Genomic DNA, 16,751 nt, shown 5'->3' with positions numbered 1-16,751 from the left:
TGGAGAATTGGAAGTGAGATTTCCATAAGAATCCCAGATGTGTACTATACTCCCAGCGAAAGCATGCATTAGGAAAAGGTCAACCAGGAGCAGAGGAAAACATCAAGGAAGCTTGTGAGTTTTGTCATGGACTTTAAGTAGAAAATAAAAGCCTCTAATAATTAGTAGTCATGAGTCAATCCTCATGGTAATTTAGAGTTCAAATTTAGAAAACTCTAAACCAAGAAAGTAATATAAAAGTATGTATGCACATTTCCAAGTATTCTTGAATGGTTATTTAAAAGTTAGTGAATTTTTAAAAACTGAGTTATCTAATTAAACTGAGTTACCTAATTGTTTTAGGTTGTTTTTCAGGAAGTATGTATAGACAAAAGATAACATACAGCAAATTTATTAGAGAGTATTCTTGGATTAACACCCAAGAACACAGAACTACCAAACTAGTAGTAAGAGAAGTCCTCTGTGTTCCTTCAGACTCAATTAGACGGGTCTGTACTATCAGAAGTGCCTAGACCAGAGGAGAGAGGTCTGGGCTCATATGCCGCTTCAGCCAGTCACTCAGTACAAGCCCTGTCACACCACCGTAAAGGGAACCATGATCTTGGGTAAGGTAGGCTTCTTCAGCTGAGGATATAGTTCCTGGAGAGAAATGACAATTGAAGGCTTTCAGCCTGCCCTCCTGGGTGAAAGGATAGGGGACAATCCAGGGAAATCCAGACAGGGCAACACAATGTCCTCTGCCCTGATCATAATGCAATTATTAACTAATAATTAATTAATTAATTAAACCACATACATTTGGAAAGTAAACACATTTCTAAATAATCCATGATTTGAAGAAAACTTAATGAGAATGAGAAAATACTTAAACATGAATAAAACTGAAGGAGAGACTCCCTCTTCTGGCCATGTTAGAGTTAGAGGGACCAGAATTACATTCCTACCTGAAACTAGAATCCTAGACAAAATATATGAAACAATGATTTTGGTCCTATTGATATCAGTAACAAACATCAAGGATTTTTTATTTCTGATATAGAGAAACAAGTTAAGTGAGCCATATGTGCCCCAGTTTATTGCCTTAAGAAAGTCCCCAGGCGGGCAGCCCCGGTGGCGCAGCGGTTTAGCGCCGCCTGCAGCTTGGGGTGTGATCCTGGTAGACCCGGGATCGAGTCCCACGTCAGGCTCCCTGCATGGAGCCTGCTTCTCCCTTTGCCTGAGTCTCTGCCTCTCTCTCTGTGTCTCTCATGAATAAATAAAATAAAATTAAAAAGAAAAAAAAAGTTCCCAGGCATCCCCAGGCAGTAGCATAAGGAGAGGGAGCTGGTGGAGTCTGGTGAAATTCTTGAGTTGACGAGAGAGCTGAGAATCCAAGAAGACCAAGGCAGGTAGGGTTCACAAGATAGTACTGGAGGAGAGAGAACTATGCAGAGATATCTGGAGATCTGTGAATGGTCAGGATATTCAGCAGAGTACTGATGGGCACATTATATGAGGAAACTTATCTAAGGCCAGGGGGGTGGCGGGGGGAACATTCCAAAGGATTGGAGTGAACAGTTCCAGGCACAGAAACAAGGTAAGAAATACTGTCTTGCCATGAGTCAGACACAATTCCTTTGTGCATTGGGTAAACTACTCAGAAGGGTCTTGCCTCGGTAGTGTAGAGCAATAAACCTAGAATAAATCTGAAGAAAATTACTACAAGGTGCATCACAAATTTCTCAAAAACAGTCAAGAGAAAATTATAAAAACAGTGCAGAGGAAAAAGATAGGGATTACAACAGGTTTCTTTCTCCCTTCCCTTTTCTTTCTTTCTTTCTTTCTTTCTTTCTTTCTTTCTTTCTTTCTTTCTTTCTTTCTTTCTTTCTTTTCTTTCTTTCTTTCTTTCTTTCTTTCTTTCTTTCTTTCTCTCTTCTTTCTTTCTTTCTTTCTTTCTCTCTTCTTTCTTTCTTTCTTTCTTTCTTTCTTTCTTTCTTTCTTTCTTTCTTTCTTTCTTTCTTTCTTTCTTTCTTTCCCTCCCTCCCTTCCTTCCTTCCTTCCTTCCTTCCTTTCTTTCTTTCTTTTCTCTCTTTCTTTTTTTAAGATTTTATTTATTGGGAACCCCCAGTGGCTCAGTGGTTTAGCGCCACCTTCAGCCCAGGGCATGATCCTGGAGACCCGGGATCGAGTCCCACATCCGGCTCCCTGCATGGAGCCTGCTTCTCCCTCGGCCTCGCTCTCTCTCTCTTAAATAAATAAATAAATAAATAAATAAATAAATAAATAAATAAAATCTTTATTCATGAGAGACACAGAGAGAGAGAGAGAAGCAGAGACACCGGCAGAGGGAGAAGCCACTCTCTCAAATTGATAAATAAATAAAATCTTTATTCATGAGAGACACAGAGAGAGAGAGAAGCAGAGACACAGGCAGAGGGAGAAACAGGCTTCCTGCATAGCTTTTTAAAAAAGTTTAAGTTATCTACACCCAATTTGAGCTCAAACTCAAAATCATGAAATAAAGAGCTGGATGCATTTCTCCTTGAGCCAGCCAGGTGCCCCTGTCTTACATTTTGGACTGTTGTGTTGGGCTGTCCTGTGCATTATACGAAACTTAGCAGCACCCGTGGCTTCTACCCACTAGATGCCAGTATCACTATACCTCTGTTGTTTCAAAAATATCTAGATAATAGCCCCCAGGGGAGAACCATTACTAAGTAAGTTGAGTACCACTGCTATCAGAAAATGGTATAATGTCACTTGAAGGTAGACTGATGAAGATCCCAAAGCAATCATTAAAATAACAAAACAGGGGGATCCCTGGGTGGCTCAGCGGTTTAGTGCCTGCCTTTGGCCCAGGGCGTGATCCTGGAGATTCGGGATCGAGTCCCACGTCGGGCTCCCAGTGCATGGAGCCTGCTTTTCCCTCTGCCTCTCTCTCTCTCTCTCTCTCTCTCTCTCTCTCTCTCTGTGTGTGTGTGTGTGTGACTATCATAAATAAATAAAAATTAAAAAAAAAATAACAAAACAGGGACACCCGGGTGGCTCACTGGTTTAGCCTCTGCCTTCCATTCAGGTTGTGATCCTGGGGACCTGGGATTGAGTCCCGCATCGGGCTCCCTGCATGGAGCCTGTTTCTCCCTCTGCCCATGTCTCTGCTTCTCTCTGTAGGTCTCTCATGAGTGAATAAATAGAATCTTTAAAAAAAAGTTTTAGTTATTAATAAAAAGATAAAATTGCATAGAATTATATACCCACCAATTAGCATATCCAAAGTTGGTGAACCTGAATAAGCTCTGTGGATTGTACCATTCAATTTCCTGGTTGAATTGATAGATATTGTGCTCTAGTTATGCAAGATGTGACCATTGGACGAAGCTGGGTGAAAGATACATAGGAATTCACCGTACTTTTTAATTTCCTGTTATTTTCCCCAAAAAAAAGTTTAAAAAAGAAAAATAAATATGACTGATTGCAGCTTAATTCCATCTTATGAAAACAAAATTCCATCTTATGTATGCTATGAACATATGTGTAATTATATATTTTAAAAAGCTATTTGATAATGGAAAGTTTACAGTATCTAAAGTGCTCATACTCCTAACTCTGGGAAACGAACTAGGGGTGGTGGGAGGGGAGGTGGGCGGGGGGTGGGGGTGACTGGATGATGGGCACTGAGGGGGGCACTTGATGGGATGAGCACTGGGTGTTATTCTATATGTTGGCAAATTGAACAGCAATAAAAAATAAATTTATTAAAGAAAAAACTTAAAGGGCTCATAAAGTTATTCCAAGTAAATCCAAAAGAAGTTAATGAAGTTAGTTTTTTCCATGCTATCATACTGAGTTAATAAAATATATGTTTTATACACAAACAGGTCATTTCCTAATGAAAAGGGGTCAATTCATCAAGAGTACCTGATCTTAAACATTCATATATTTAAAAGCAGTTTTAAAATACACAGAGTAAAAACTGATAGAACTGTAAGGAGAAATAGACAAGCCCACGTACATAGCAGATTTCAATACATCTTTCTCAAATGATAGAATATATAGAAAACAAAGATACAGATCTGAGCAATACTACCAACCAACTTGACCAATAGACATTTAACACTAGCCAGCAACAACAGAACATACCACCATGGAATTCAATTAGAATTGGTAACAGAAAGATCCCTATAAATCCTCAACTATTTGAAACTAAATTACACAAATGAAATCTTGACTCCAAAGATGAAATTAAGAAATATATATAGAAAGCATTTTGAATTGACTCAGAAAAAAAAAAAAACATCAAAATTTATGGAACATTGTTAAAGCAGTAGAGGGACATTATAGCACTAAATGTGTATTAGAAAAGAGGAAAGGTTAAGCAACTAGAATAAGAGCAAATTAGAATCAAAGTAAGAAGAAATGAAATAGTAAGGTCAGAGTGGAAAACTTAAAAACAGGAAATCTATAGAGAAAATCAATGAAAGCCAAAATGATTATTTTTTAAAAATCAATAAATTTGATAAACCTCCAGCAAGATTAACTAAAGAGGAGACTCAAAGTACCTGTATCAGGATTGAAAAAGATGATATCAATTAGATGAGATTCTTACACCAATTAAAGGGATAAATTGTGTGATGGTTAACTATTTTGAACTTGTCTGGGCTAAGAGATGCCAGATAGTTAAGATATTGTTTCTGGGTATGTGTGAGGTTATTTCCAGAAGAGATTAGCATTTGAATTGGGAAACTCCTGGAGTTAGGAAGGGTTCCAATAGTTTGGTTGACTGGCTGAAACACAAACCAAAGATAGTCCCCTGTGAATGAAATGGAAATGCCCAATCTCCCTTTAATTTGGAGGAAGGAATTTAAAGGCTTAGAGAGGGATACCTGGGTGGTTCAGTGGTTGAATGTCTGCCAAAATACAAATATTGGCTCAGTTGATGATCCTAGGGTCCTGGGATTCAGTCCTGCACCGAGGTCCCGGAAGGGAGCCTGCTTCTCCCTCTGCCTCTGCCTCTTTGTGTCTCTCATGAAATAAATGAAATCTTAAAAAAAAAAAAAGGCTTAGAGAGATTGCAATGTTCAGAGTGGACTTGTCATTTAAACTGTACTCACCAACCCTGGGTGGGTCCATAAGATGAACTTCTTGTCTTTCTGCTTCTTTAAAAGACATAAAATTACATAAAATAATAATTATGATAATAATAGCACAAAGAGGGGGAAGGAAATAGAGCTATGCAGGCAGCAGTTCTGTATCTCACTGGAAGTTACTATAAATCTGAAGTAGATTCTCATAGCTTAAGATATAAAGAACAGCCACTAAGTAATAATGTAAAAATTGCAATGAAAAAAATCATTAAGGGAATTAACATACTAGAATATTCACTTAATGCAAAAGAAGGAAGATAAGAGAAACAAGACATGAGATGTATGAAAAATAAAAAGTAAAATGGAAAATATAAATCAAACTATACCAATAATAACATTACTTTTTTTAAATTTAAATTCAATTTACTTATAGTGTACTAGTAGTTTCAGGAGTAGAATACAGTGATTCATCAGTTGCATATAACACCCAGTTGCTCATGACATCAAGTGCGCTCCTTAATGCCCATCACCTAGTTACCCCATCCCTCTACCCCACTCCCTTCCAGCAACCCTCAGTTTGTTTACAGTTAAGAGGCTCTTATGGTTTGCCTCCCTCTCTGTTTTTATTTTTCCTTCCCTTCCCCTATATTCATCTGTTTTGTTTCTGATATTCCACATATGAGTGAAATCATATGGTATTTGTTTTCTGACTGACTTGTTTTGCTTAGCATAATACTCTCTAGTTCAATCCACAGTGTTGCAAATGGCAAGATTTCATTCTTTTTGATGTAATGTTCCATTGTATATATACGTAATACACTTCTTATCCATTCATCTATTGATGTACTTTTTCCATATTTTGGCTATTGTGAACGTTGCTGTTATAAACATTGGGGTGCATATGCCCCTTCAAAGCACTATTTTTGTATCCCTTGGATAAATAGAGTACACACCAATAATGACATTGACTATGAATGGGTTAAGCAATCAAATAAAAAAGGAGAGAAATTAGACTGGATAAAGAAACAATATATGTATATATTTCTATAGGAGACCCACTTTAGTTTCAAAGATACAAATAGATTAAATGTGAAAGGATAGAAAAAGATCTATCATGCAAAGAGCAATCATAAGAAAACTGGAATGGCTGTACTAATAACAGACAAAATAGACTTTGCAACAGGAAAAAGGTCATTAAAGATGAAGAGGCACATCTCATAATGATATAAAATGAGATGAGTTAATCCATCAGGAAGATAAAACAATTATATATGCATCTAATAAAAGACTGCCAAAATATATGAAGGAAAAACTGATAGGAACGAAAAAAGAAATAGACACTTTAATTAGTTGGAAACCTTATTTTCAGGAATAGATGGAACTGCAGGTATTATGCTAAGTATAAATAAATTGATCAGAAAAAGAGAATTCTATGGTTTCATTCATATGTGGACTATAAGAAATAGTGTATAATGTACAGGAACATAGGGAGGGAGGGAAAACTGAATGGGGAAAAATCAGAGAAGGAGACAAACCATGTGAGACTCTTAACTCTGGGAAACCAACTGAGGGTTGCTGAAGGGGAGCAGGTTGGGGGATGGGGTAATTGGATGATGGGCATTAAGGAGGGCACGTGATGTGATGAGCACTGGGTATTAGATGCAACTGATGAATTATTAAATACTAATACATTACTAAAACTAATGATATATTATATGTTGGCAAAATGAATTTAAATAAAAAGAAAAATCAGGGAAGATCAACAAGGAAATGGAGGACTTGAACACTTTATGCAAAGAGACTTAACATACAACTTTAGGACACTCCATCTAAGGACAGCATAATATACATTTCTCTCAAGTTCACACACAACATTCTCCAGGATAGACCATATACTAGGCCATAAAACGAATGTCAATACTTTTAAAAGGATTGAAATAATAAAGTATGTTCTCTGATCATAATGCAACTTAACTGCAACACTCTCTAAAAAACAAAACAAAACAAAAAAACCCTCAAGAATATTTATAGGAACAAAATATACCCATCCCTCAACAAAATAAAATTCAAAATATATAGCATACACTTATTACCAGGCATGCAACAAACAGGAAATACAACCTGTATTTACAGACACACAAAAATCAATCCGTCAAAACTGACCCGGAACTGATACAGGTATTAGAATCAACCATCAAGCATATTAAAAACGGTTATAACTATAAATCACATAATCAAAAATCTAGAGGAAAGATAGAACTTTCAGACATAGAGAAATTAAAAAGACCCAAACTGAACTTCTGGACATGAAAATTACAATGTCTGAGATAAAAAATACATTGGATGGAAATTTCTGCCTGATAATTTTACCACACTTATTACATTCATAGTTTCTTTTCATTGTGGATTGTCTAATGCCCACTTAAGGGGTGAGTTCTGCTTAATAGATTTGCCACATTCACCACATAGAGTTCAGAACTCCTTGATGCTCAGAAGGAATATTAGGATGTTCCCAAGGTTCTTTATATTCAGCAAATCCATATTTTTGTGTTCTTAAGATTCTTTGTCCATTACTTCCAAGAATCACTTTCCAGTCTACTTCCTTCTTAATGTGAGAGTTGGCTTCTAGTTTCTCTAGAATATCTTTATGGGCATCTAGCTGCTTCCCCCAGGAACCATCTCACAGAGTCCTCCTGATGTACCATTAGATGATTCTGATCTTTTAAAAATTTCCTTCTTTGGAGCCAACTGTGAACTCTGCATCCAGTTCTCATCTGCTGCCAAAAGGCTACTTTTTGTCCTGTGGTGGAAACAGAATCATCAAGAAACCTATACTTCTAAACAAAAACAAAAACCTTCACATTATTGGTAAGGAATGAAGTGACACATTGAGAACAAGAGGGAAAATTGGAAAGAGCTCATTTTTTTTTCTTCAGGGACAGAAAAAAATAGAAAAGGGAAAGTTGATCAATTCAGGGGAGTAGAAGAGAGATCAGGACAGACAAATGTTGAACCGTCACAGTCAAGTTAGAAGGGCAACTGAAAAGCAAGAGACAAGGTTGTGGTGTGTGATCTTACAGAAGTAAGCTCCTTAGTAAAATGATTAACTCTAAGGTCCTTTCCAACCATGACATCATATAGTACCACGGCTCTCACAGAAGATGTTGGGGAGACAAAGAGGTAGCAAGCACCTCAAGTCAAATATGGGAGATTACAGAGTAATCATGGTAATGGTTGTGAAACATGAAAATGTTGATTCCTTTCATCAAATTTTAACCAGGGCCACATACTGTTTTGCATTTTAGTATGTGAGAAGTTGAAGATATCTGAATCCTTGACTGTTAAGCCCACCTTCTCCGTAGTTGATTACTGTCCTTGTCTAGTCAATCACAGAATCTACCTTGCCTAAAGGCCTCTTCCAGAAGGCTTTCCTGATCCAGTTTTGGCTGAGGGGAAGCTGGGGTAACCATACTTTTTGTCAAGTGACCCTACTTATTCCATAATGAACCACAGGTGATAGGACCAGAGCCAGGCACTAGATCCATGTATAACTTATCTCTAGGCTAATTATCAGCTTCTGCTATGACTTGTGTGTGTGTGGCAGGGGTTGCGGGTGGGGGGGGGGGGGGAACTCTGCCCAAACAGATATTTAATGACTGAGCCAACTGGAATACCTCTCTATGGAAATTCTGAATCAGAAGTAGAACAAAAATAAGAAAGTTAAAAGTAGGAACTGAGGGCAGCCTGGGTGGCTCAGCAGTTTGGCGCCTGCCTTCAGCCCAGGGCGTGATCCTGGAGACCCCGGATCGAGTCCCATATCAAGCTCCCTGTGTGGAGCCTGTGTCTCCTTCTGCCTGTGTCTCTGCCTCTCTCTCTCTCTCTCTCTCCCCCTTTCTCTGTCTCTCATGAATAAATAAATAAAATCTTTAAAAAAAAAAGTAGGAACTGAAGATGAAATGTTGTATGGAAAGAAGCTAAGCCGTTAGGAGCCACAGCAAATAAAGTATGATTTATTTGAACAGAAACTGAAATAAAGAACTTATTTGAGGGACAGAAGATTCTTCACAGTTGAGCAGCAGTGAGAAAAGTAGAGAGAAAACCAACATATATGGAGCAACTAAGTTACATTCACAGTGGAACACTGGCCTAAAGATTCATTTATTTTTGTTGTTGAGGCTCCCAGACTGCTATTCATGGGGGTGCATTCTCCACAAGAACCTGTTTCTCACAGTGTCTTCTGACTGGTTGGGCTTGGATCCCTTCTCATAATGGTAAGAAATTTTAACCATAGACCCCTCTTTGACCAGGGATGCTTCCTTTTCCTCATTACTGTATCATTCAGGAGGATGAGATGTGTTAATAAAGCTTGCTAATATGTGTCGCTGTGTAAAGTCCTAACTTTGAAGTTAAAGAATTGGCTCCTGGATCCTCTGGAACAAAATAATTAGTCTCCAATCAGACTGATACAGGGGCGTTCACAAAATTGGGCATTGTGGAAGGACACACTCTTATTTGAATCTAGGATGTTGATTGTAAGTTTAGGTTTCTCCAAAAGCAGAGCCTAATGCCACAAGGACTTAGGGGTAGATAGGTTATTTGGGAGGTGATCCCAAGAAGCAGAAGGGAGGGAGCAGGAAGACTAAGATGGGCAACAGAGGAAAAGCTGATAAAGTGTGAGTTATTGAGTGGTTCCACTGTGAGCAACTAAGGCTCAATGTCACTTGGGGCCCCCTAAGAATCATGTAGGACAGAGCTGAGAATTTGCTGTCAAAGCACAGGAAGCTTGGGCATTTATGCACTAATTGCTATTTGTCATTCTTTTAGGGTTGCCCTTGAGGCTGTTATTCTCACCCACGTCTTCCAGGCAGTTCCTGAGACAGGGCTGGCAGAGCAAGCCCAGAGGCAAAACAGACTGAGCTGTCACAATGCACACTAGAGATGGAAGGCTGTCAGGATGGATAGAACCATTCCTCAAGAGTTGCACAAAAATCACAGGTAGGCAGAGATGACTGTGGTAGAGAGCACAGATGGCATCTTCTTCTGGTAACAAGCAAAAGCTGCTTTTAATATTTGACTCAAAGAATTTAGTGTTTAGAAATAATCCCTTCATCTGTGTAGTAACGACTTCCATTATTTTCCAGTACCCAAAAGAAAAGTATCTGCACAATGTGTTGGAATATGAAAGGCCTCAGTTACATTTTGCTCTGCTTCCCAGCCACTTTTTTTTTTTTTTTTTTTTTTTAAGATTTTATTTATTTATTCATGAGAGACAGGCAGAGGGAGATGTAGGCTCCATGCAGGGAACCGATGTGGAACTCAATCCCAGGACCCCAGGGCCAAAGGCAGGCGCTAAACCGCTGAGCCACCTAGGGATCCCATTCCCAGCCACTTCTAAGGCTAGGAAATACTAGACTGATTTCAGGACCACCGCCTTTGGGCCTCTTCAAAGCAGTGTCCTCAAGAGCCACGACCCTCTATATAGAAGTCCAGGTGGTACAGGTGAAGATAGTAGGTCCAACTCATTTAGGAGGTAATTCAGCGTCCTGAGGGCCCGGGCCATGTTAGTCACCTTTGCATCCTCCAAGTCTGGAGTGCCACAGCTCCCACCCCTTTGTTGGGAGGAGGAAAACCCCAGGGCTCAGAAGCTCGGCCACTCCCGCCTCCTCAGGCCAAAACAAGGAACCATAGAGACGAGGCTTCGCAGAGAGCAGGGGAGCGGGGCGGGGCTGGTAACCGCCGGAAGTGGCGGCGGCCGCCGGAAGTCGCGGTGCCAGCAGGTCGGCCATTGCTCGGAACCGCGCCTGCCTTCGCGTGGGGATTTTGTGTCCTCTGTCGGCGTCCCAGCGCCCGGGCGGCAGTGCCCAGAGCCAGAGGCACAGTGGGAATTCCCGGTGAGCGCGGTGGGCTCGGGTCGGGTGGGGTGGCGCGGAGGGCGGCCTGAAGCTCCCTCGGGCGGTGCTGACTCCCGGCGCGGTCCCCGCCAGCTTGGTGTTGGGTAGACGCCCTGGCCCTGACCTGGGCAGGTGCTGGCTTGGGGCAGGTAGTGAAGACGGCGCCTCAGAGCCGCGCTGTGTGTGTGTGTGCTGCTGGAGTCAGGCGTGGAGGACAGCTGCCTCAGGAGCCAGGCCTCTGCTTTTCTTCAGTCTTCTCTGAGACTTACAGCTTGAGACATTCCTAGAGCGATGACAACCAGACTCCTGGGGACTTCTTATCGTAGGGATGGAATAATTTCCATCTTTTAATTTTGCATGATATTTAAGAAGCAAACTTACATCACTCATACCACCATTACTTAAGGGAGTATTATTTTTTATTCATTTGAGAGAGACAGCACAAGCAGGGAGGCTGAGGCGGGGGGGGGGGGAGCCGACCCCCCCTGAGTAGGGCGTGGGACTTGGAGCTGGAGCCCAGCGCCTGGAGATCTGGACCTGAGCCTGAGGCCGACACTCAACCATCTGAGCCATGAGCCACCCAGGTGCCCCAAGGGAGCATATTTTAATGCTAAGTCCTGGCACCGTAAACTCAGAATGAAAGCCATTCTTTGCAAGAAAGGTTATTGCAAACCTCTGTCAGTGATTATGTACAATTACTGTATTTTTCATTTTACAATTTGCCAGATTAAATCTTTATAATGAACTAGTGTTTGGAAACTATTACTTTAGAATGGATGTTGTTTGGCCTTAAAAAGTCTTTAGGTTGGTTTGGTTGGCTCTGTATTTTGACAGTTAATGCATAATGCTGCTATAAACATCTGTGTGCAGATTTTGTATGGACATTTGTTCTTGACCTTTTAATAAATACCAAGGAGCACAATTGCTAGATTGTGTGGAAAAGAGTTGTTTGGTTTTGCAAGAAATGCCGACCTATCTTCCAAAGTTCGCTGTACCATTTTGCATTTCCACCAGTAATGAATGAGAGTTCCTGTTGCTTCACATCCTCACCAGCATTTGGAATTGTCAGTCTTCTGGATTTTGGCCATCTTAATAGGTGTGTGGCAATACCTTGTTGTTTTAACTTGCATTTCCCTGATGACGTGATGTGAACCATCTCTTCATGTTCTTGTTTAGAACCTGTACATCTTTTTTGGTAAGGTGTCTGTTTTTTTGTTTTTTAAGATTTGTATTGATTTACTTGTGAAAGACACAGGCAGAAACACAGGCAGAGGGAGAACCCGGTTCCCCACATGAAGCCTGATGCAGGACCCCAGGATCATGACCTGATCCAAAGACAGACACTCAACCACAGAGCCACCCAGGCGTCCACGGTGAGGTGTCTTAAAGTCTTTGGGCTATTTTTAAATTGAGTTGTTTTCTTATTGTTGAGTTTTAAGAGTTCTTTGCATATGAAGTACACAAAGGATAACAGTCCTTTATCAGACATGCATGTCTTTTGCAAATATTTTTCTCAGCTTGTGGCTTGCCTTCTCAAGCTCTGAACAGTGTTTTTCACACAGCAGAATTTTTAAAATTCTATCAAAGTCCATCTTACTGTTTTTTTTTCTTCATGAATTACATCTTTGTGTTGTATCTAAAAAGTTACCACCATACCCAAGATCATTTAGGTTTTCCCTTGTTATCTTTTACGAGTTTTATAGTTTTGCATTTCACATTGAGACCCATTTTGATTTAATTTTTGTGAAGGGTGGAAGGTTTGTGTCTAGTTTTTGTTTTGTTTTTTGTTATTTTGCATGTGGATGTCCAGTTATAGTGTCTTGGCACTATTTGTCAAAAAGACTCTCTTTGTTCCACTGTATTGCCTTTGCTCCTTTATCAGTAACAGTTGCTATATTTACGTGGATTTGTTTCTGGGCTCTCTATTCTGTTTCATTAATTTGTATATTATTTCACCAATACCACACTATCTTAATTACTATAGTTTTATCATAATTCTTTATGTTGTGTGGTATCAGTCCTTTTTAACTTTTTTATTCTCCAATGTCATGTTGACTATTCTGGGTCTTTTGCCTCATATAAACTTAAGAGTGAGTTTGTCGGTATCCACAAAATAACTTGATATTGTAATGGAAATTGCGTTGAACTATAAATAGGAAAGAACTGGCACTTTGGCAATATTGAATCTTTCTGTCTGTGAACATGGGATAGAAATCCTTTTTGAAAGTTCTTTCTGTAGTCCCCAGATCAATTACGAAGAATTCCTCAGGTTTTCTCAATTATTTTATTCCTATTGCTACTTAGTTTAGAACTTAATCATTTGTTTAGACCGCTGTAAAAACTTTCCTGGCCTTCCTGAGATCCAGTCTTCCCTCTCCCATCATCCCTCCCATATAGATTTTTGACCCTGTTAGTTAATACTTAATTCATGCCTAGAGTTAGAAAGGCCTTTCTAACTGTGACACAAAACCTAGAGCCATTAGAAAGAGATTGGTTGCATGGCAAGACAAATACAGATAAGATAAAATCACATGAGATACATGGCAGAGACATGACAAAAGGAAAAAATTTGCCACGTCCCATTGTAACAAAGGACTAATTTTCTTATAATGTAAAGAGTTACACATTAACAAGACCAAACATTCCAATAGAAATATGAGCAAAAGATATGAATAGTTAACAGAAAATAAAATATAAATGACTCATAAAAATACTCTCATTCACTCAAAATCCAAGTTAGATTTGGTGAAGGAGTAAGGAGAAAGGCACTCCCATACTGCTCATTCTTGGAGTGTAAATTGTAAATTCATCCAGGCCCAAAGAAGGAGTAATTAGGCAATATCAAAATTATAAAGTCATGGGGCATCTGGGTGGCTCCGTCAGCTGGGCATCTGATTTCTGCTAAAGTCATGATCTCAGGGTACTATGTTTGAGCCCCATGTCAGGTTTTCTGCTAAGTGGAGAGTCAGCTTCAGCATCTCCTCTCTGCCCCTCCCCCTGCTCATGTACACATGCTGTATCAAATCTAATACGTATATATATACACATACATATATATGTGTGTATGTATATATAAAATATTTATGTGTGTGTATATATATAATCATATAAATTTGATCCAGCAATTCTTTGAGGAACTTTTCATGTATATGCCTGCACACATGCTAATTGATGTATGCTCAAGGTTTTTCATGATAATATTGTTTTTAATAAGAAAAGATGAGATTTACCTGCCCATCTATGATGGAGTAGATAAATAAATTATACTACAGTAAAAAGGGGTTATGTGTGACAGGAAAAATCTCTAAGATACATTTTTTTTTTTTATGATTTGATTTTTAAATAATCTCTACACTCAGTATGGGGCTCAAATTCACAACTGTGACAATCAAGAGTCACATGCTGCACTGACTGACCCAGCCAGACAGCCCTAAGATAGAGTGCTGAGGAAAAAAAGAAGCAATATGGGATTCATGGTGTTCTACCATTTATGGGGGTGGAAAAGATACAAAGCAATACATATTATACTTAATTGTGTAAACATAAATAGTTGGAAAGATAGTAAGAAACTAATGGGGAGAGGGAAACTTTGCACAGTATGCATTTTATAATTTTTCTTTTTTCTTTAAAGATTTTATTTATTAGAGAGCAGGAGTTGGGGGAGGACCAGAGGGAGAGGGAGAAGCAGACTCAAGTTTGACATGGGGCTCCATCCCCGGACCCTGAGATCATGACCTGAGCTGAAGGCAGATGCTTAACCAACCGACTGAGCCACCCCGCATCCCAATTTTTTTTTTTTTGCATCCCAATTTTAAACTTCGAACTAATATTACCTGCTTAAAAACATAACAAGGACAAATATAAAATAAAATCTCTTTACTGGTTGCTTATCACAAACAGTACCTGACCACCCTCTTCCACTGCCTCTTGAGAGCTTTTAGAATTTGACTTCTGTTTATCTCTTGACTCTACTCCTATGGCCTTACCTCCAGAGTTTACTTCCTTTCTCTGGTTTACAGAGCTTTTTTCTTTCTCTTTCTCTCTTTTTTTTTCTTCCTTTTTTTTTTTTTTTAAAGCACATTTCTAATAGAGCTGTGTGTGCTGTCATTCCCATACTTTTGAAAATACAGTTCTTTCGTCCTGAAATGGCTTGCCTAATAGCCCAATGGTCTTTTTATTTTTCTTTAGAGTCTAATCCAAAATAACCTTCTATGAATTCTTACTGTGCTTGTATGACCTATTAATTTTATTTGTATATTATATTGAAATTGTGTTTACATTTCTGCCTCCTCTACTAGCTATAAACATTGCTCCGGAAAAGTCCAAGTGTTAAATTAGTGAAGGTGCTTTCATATGTCATGGACAGTGACATAACTGTTATAATCTCAAAAGGTTAAAACTATTTGTACCTTCCATGGGGCAGCCTGGGTGGCTCAGCGGTTTGGCGCCACTTTCAACCCGGACCCTGATCCCGGAGACCCGGAATCAAGTCCCATGTCGGGCTCCCTGCACAGAACCTGCTTCTCCCTCTGCCAGTGTCTCTGCCTTTCTGTCTCTCTCATGAATAAATAAATAAATAAATCTAAAAAAATAAAATAAAATAAAATAAAATAAAATAAAATAAAATAAAATAAAATAAAATAAAATAACTATTTGTACCTTCCAGCCCAACAATTTTTTTTTTTTCTGGGAATTTTTCCTGAAAAAATAAGCAGAGATGGAGATGTAACCAAAAATTCATTAGCAAAGATAGTCATTGTGGCCTAATTTATATAATAGGAGGAAATTATAAATAATTTAAATATCTAATAACAAGGGACTACCTAAGTAATGAATGGGCTCATATGCTCTTAAAATAGTGATGAAGACTATATAATATTACAGTTAAAAGACAACATGTCAAGGTACAGAGCTGTACTATTGGTTCCAATCTATCTTGTGATCCAAAATGATCAGAACATAGTACAGAACAATAGTAATGATTATTCTCTGGTTTTGTATGTTTTTCCTGATTTTATTAATTTTATGTTTTGTAATTAGAAAAATAAATATTATTCCTAAAAAAGATTTTAGAGAGCCACAAGCCTAAGTTTTATATATTAAAAGTCAAATTTATCTAATTTTTTTTAATTTTTATTTTTTATTCATGAGAGAGAGAAAGAGACAGAGACACAGGCAGAGGGAGAGAAGCAGGCTCCATGCAGAGAGCCCGACATGGGACTCAATCCCAGAACTCCGGGATCACTCCCTGTGCTGAAGCCAGCGCTAAACCACTGAGCCACCCGGGCTGCCCTAAATTTATCTAAATATTTTGATTAACATAAAGAACAATTTTCAGAGAATTCAAAGTATGTATATTCAAGCTAACTTAGTTCAACCTTTCTTTGTCAATTGAGAGGGTGTTAGGGTTTTGTCTCGTGTATCAGGATTAAGACCTTACTTGTTGACCATACAGAACATGGAAAAGAGTTATAGAAAGATAATTAACCTTTGAGTGCATATACTAAGCACTGTTCAAAGCTTGTATATAGATATCCAGTTCTTTCACAAGGCAGTAAGATAGGACTTATTATTACCCCTGTTCTGCAGGTTAAGAAACTGAGACTCAAAAGTGAAGTAACTTGTTCAGGGTTGCACAGGAGAAGCCTGGATGCCTGTTGTTAGAGTGGTAGTTAAAAGATTTATTATAATTATGTGGAGGAGACACTGTGAATAAAGACTAACGGGATTTCATGTCTGGTTACAGCAGTGATCTGGGTAACATGAGCATCTGTGTCCTTAGAGCTTTGGGCAGGGG

At 38.9% G+C, this 16,751-nt stretch overlaps 1 protein-coding gene across 8 annotated transcripts in view; it reads left to right on the top strand.

The window, feature by feature from the left end:
* ZNF197 (zinc finger protein 197) overlaps positions 1-16,751 on the top strand; it is a 49,151-nt gene that overhangs the window by 12,077 nt on the left and 20,323 nt on the right. For 2 of the 8 annotated variants that reach the window (XM_077857527.1, XM_077857521.1), the window contains exon 1: positions 10,815-10,954. The exons of 3 other annotated variants lie outside the window; for them this stretch is intronic. The gene's annotated coding sequence lies outside the window, so the exon portion shown is untranslated. Of the gene's footprint in view, positions 1-9,238; positions 9,335-9,887; positions 10,059-10,814; positions 10,955-11,968; positions 12,051-16,751 lie in introns of those variants that run through there. 3 more of the 8 variants (XM_077857523.1, XM_077857522.1, XM_077857524.1) reach the window with 3 other exon arrangements.

This window comes from Canis aureus, chromosome 19 (assembly GCF_053574225.1).
Source record: "Canis aureus isolate CA01 chromosome 19, VMU_Caureus_v.1.0, whole genome shotgun sequence".
Classification (NCBI taxonomy): Eukaryota; Metazoa; Chordata; class Mammalia; order Carnivora; family Canidae; genus Canis; species Canis aureus.
Note: the sequence above shows the minus strand (reverse complement) of the source record. Positions and strands in the feature narration are given on the sequence as shown.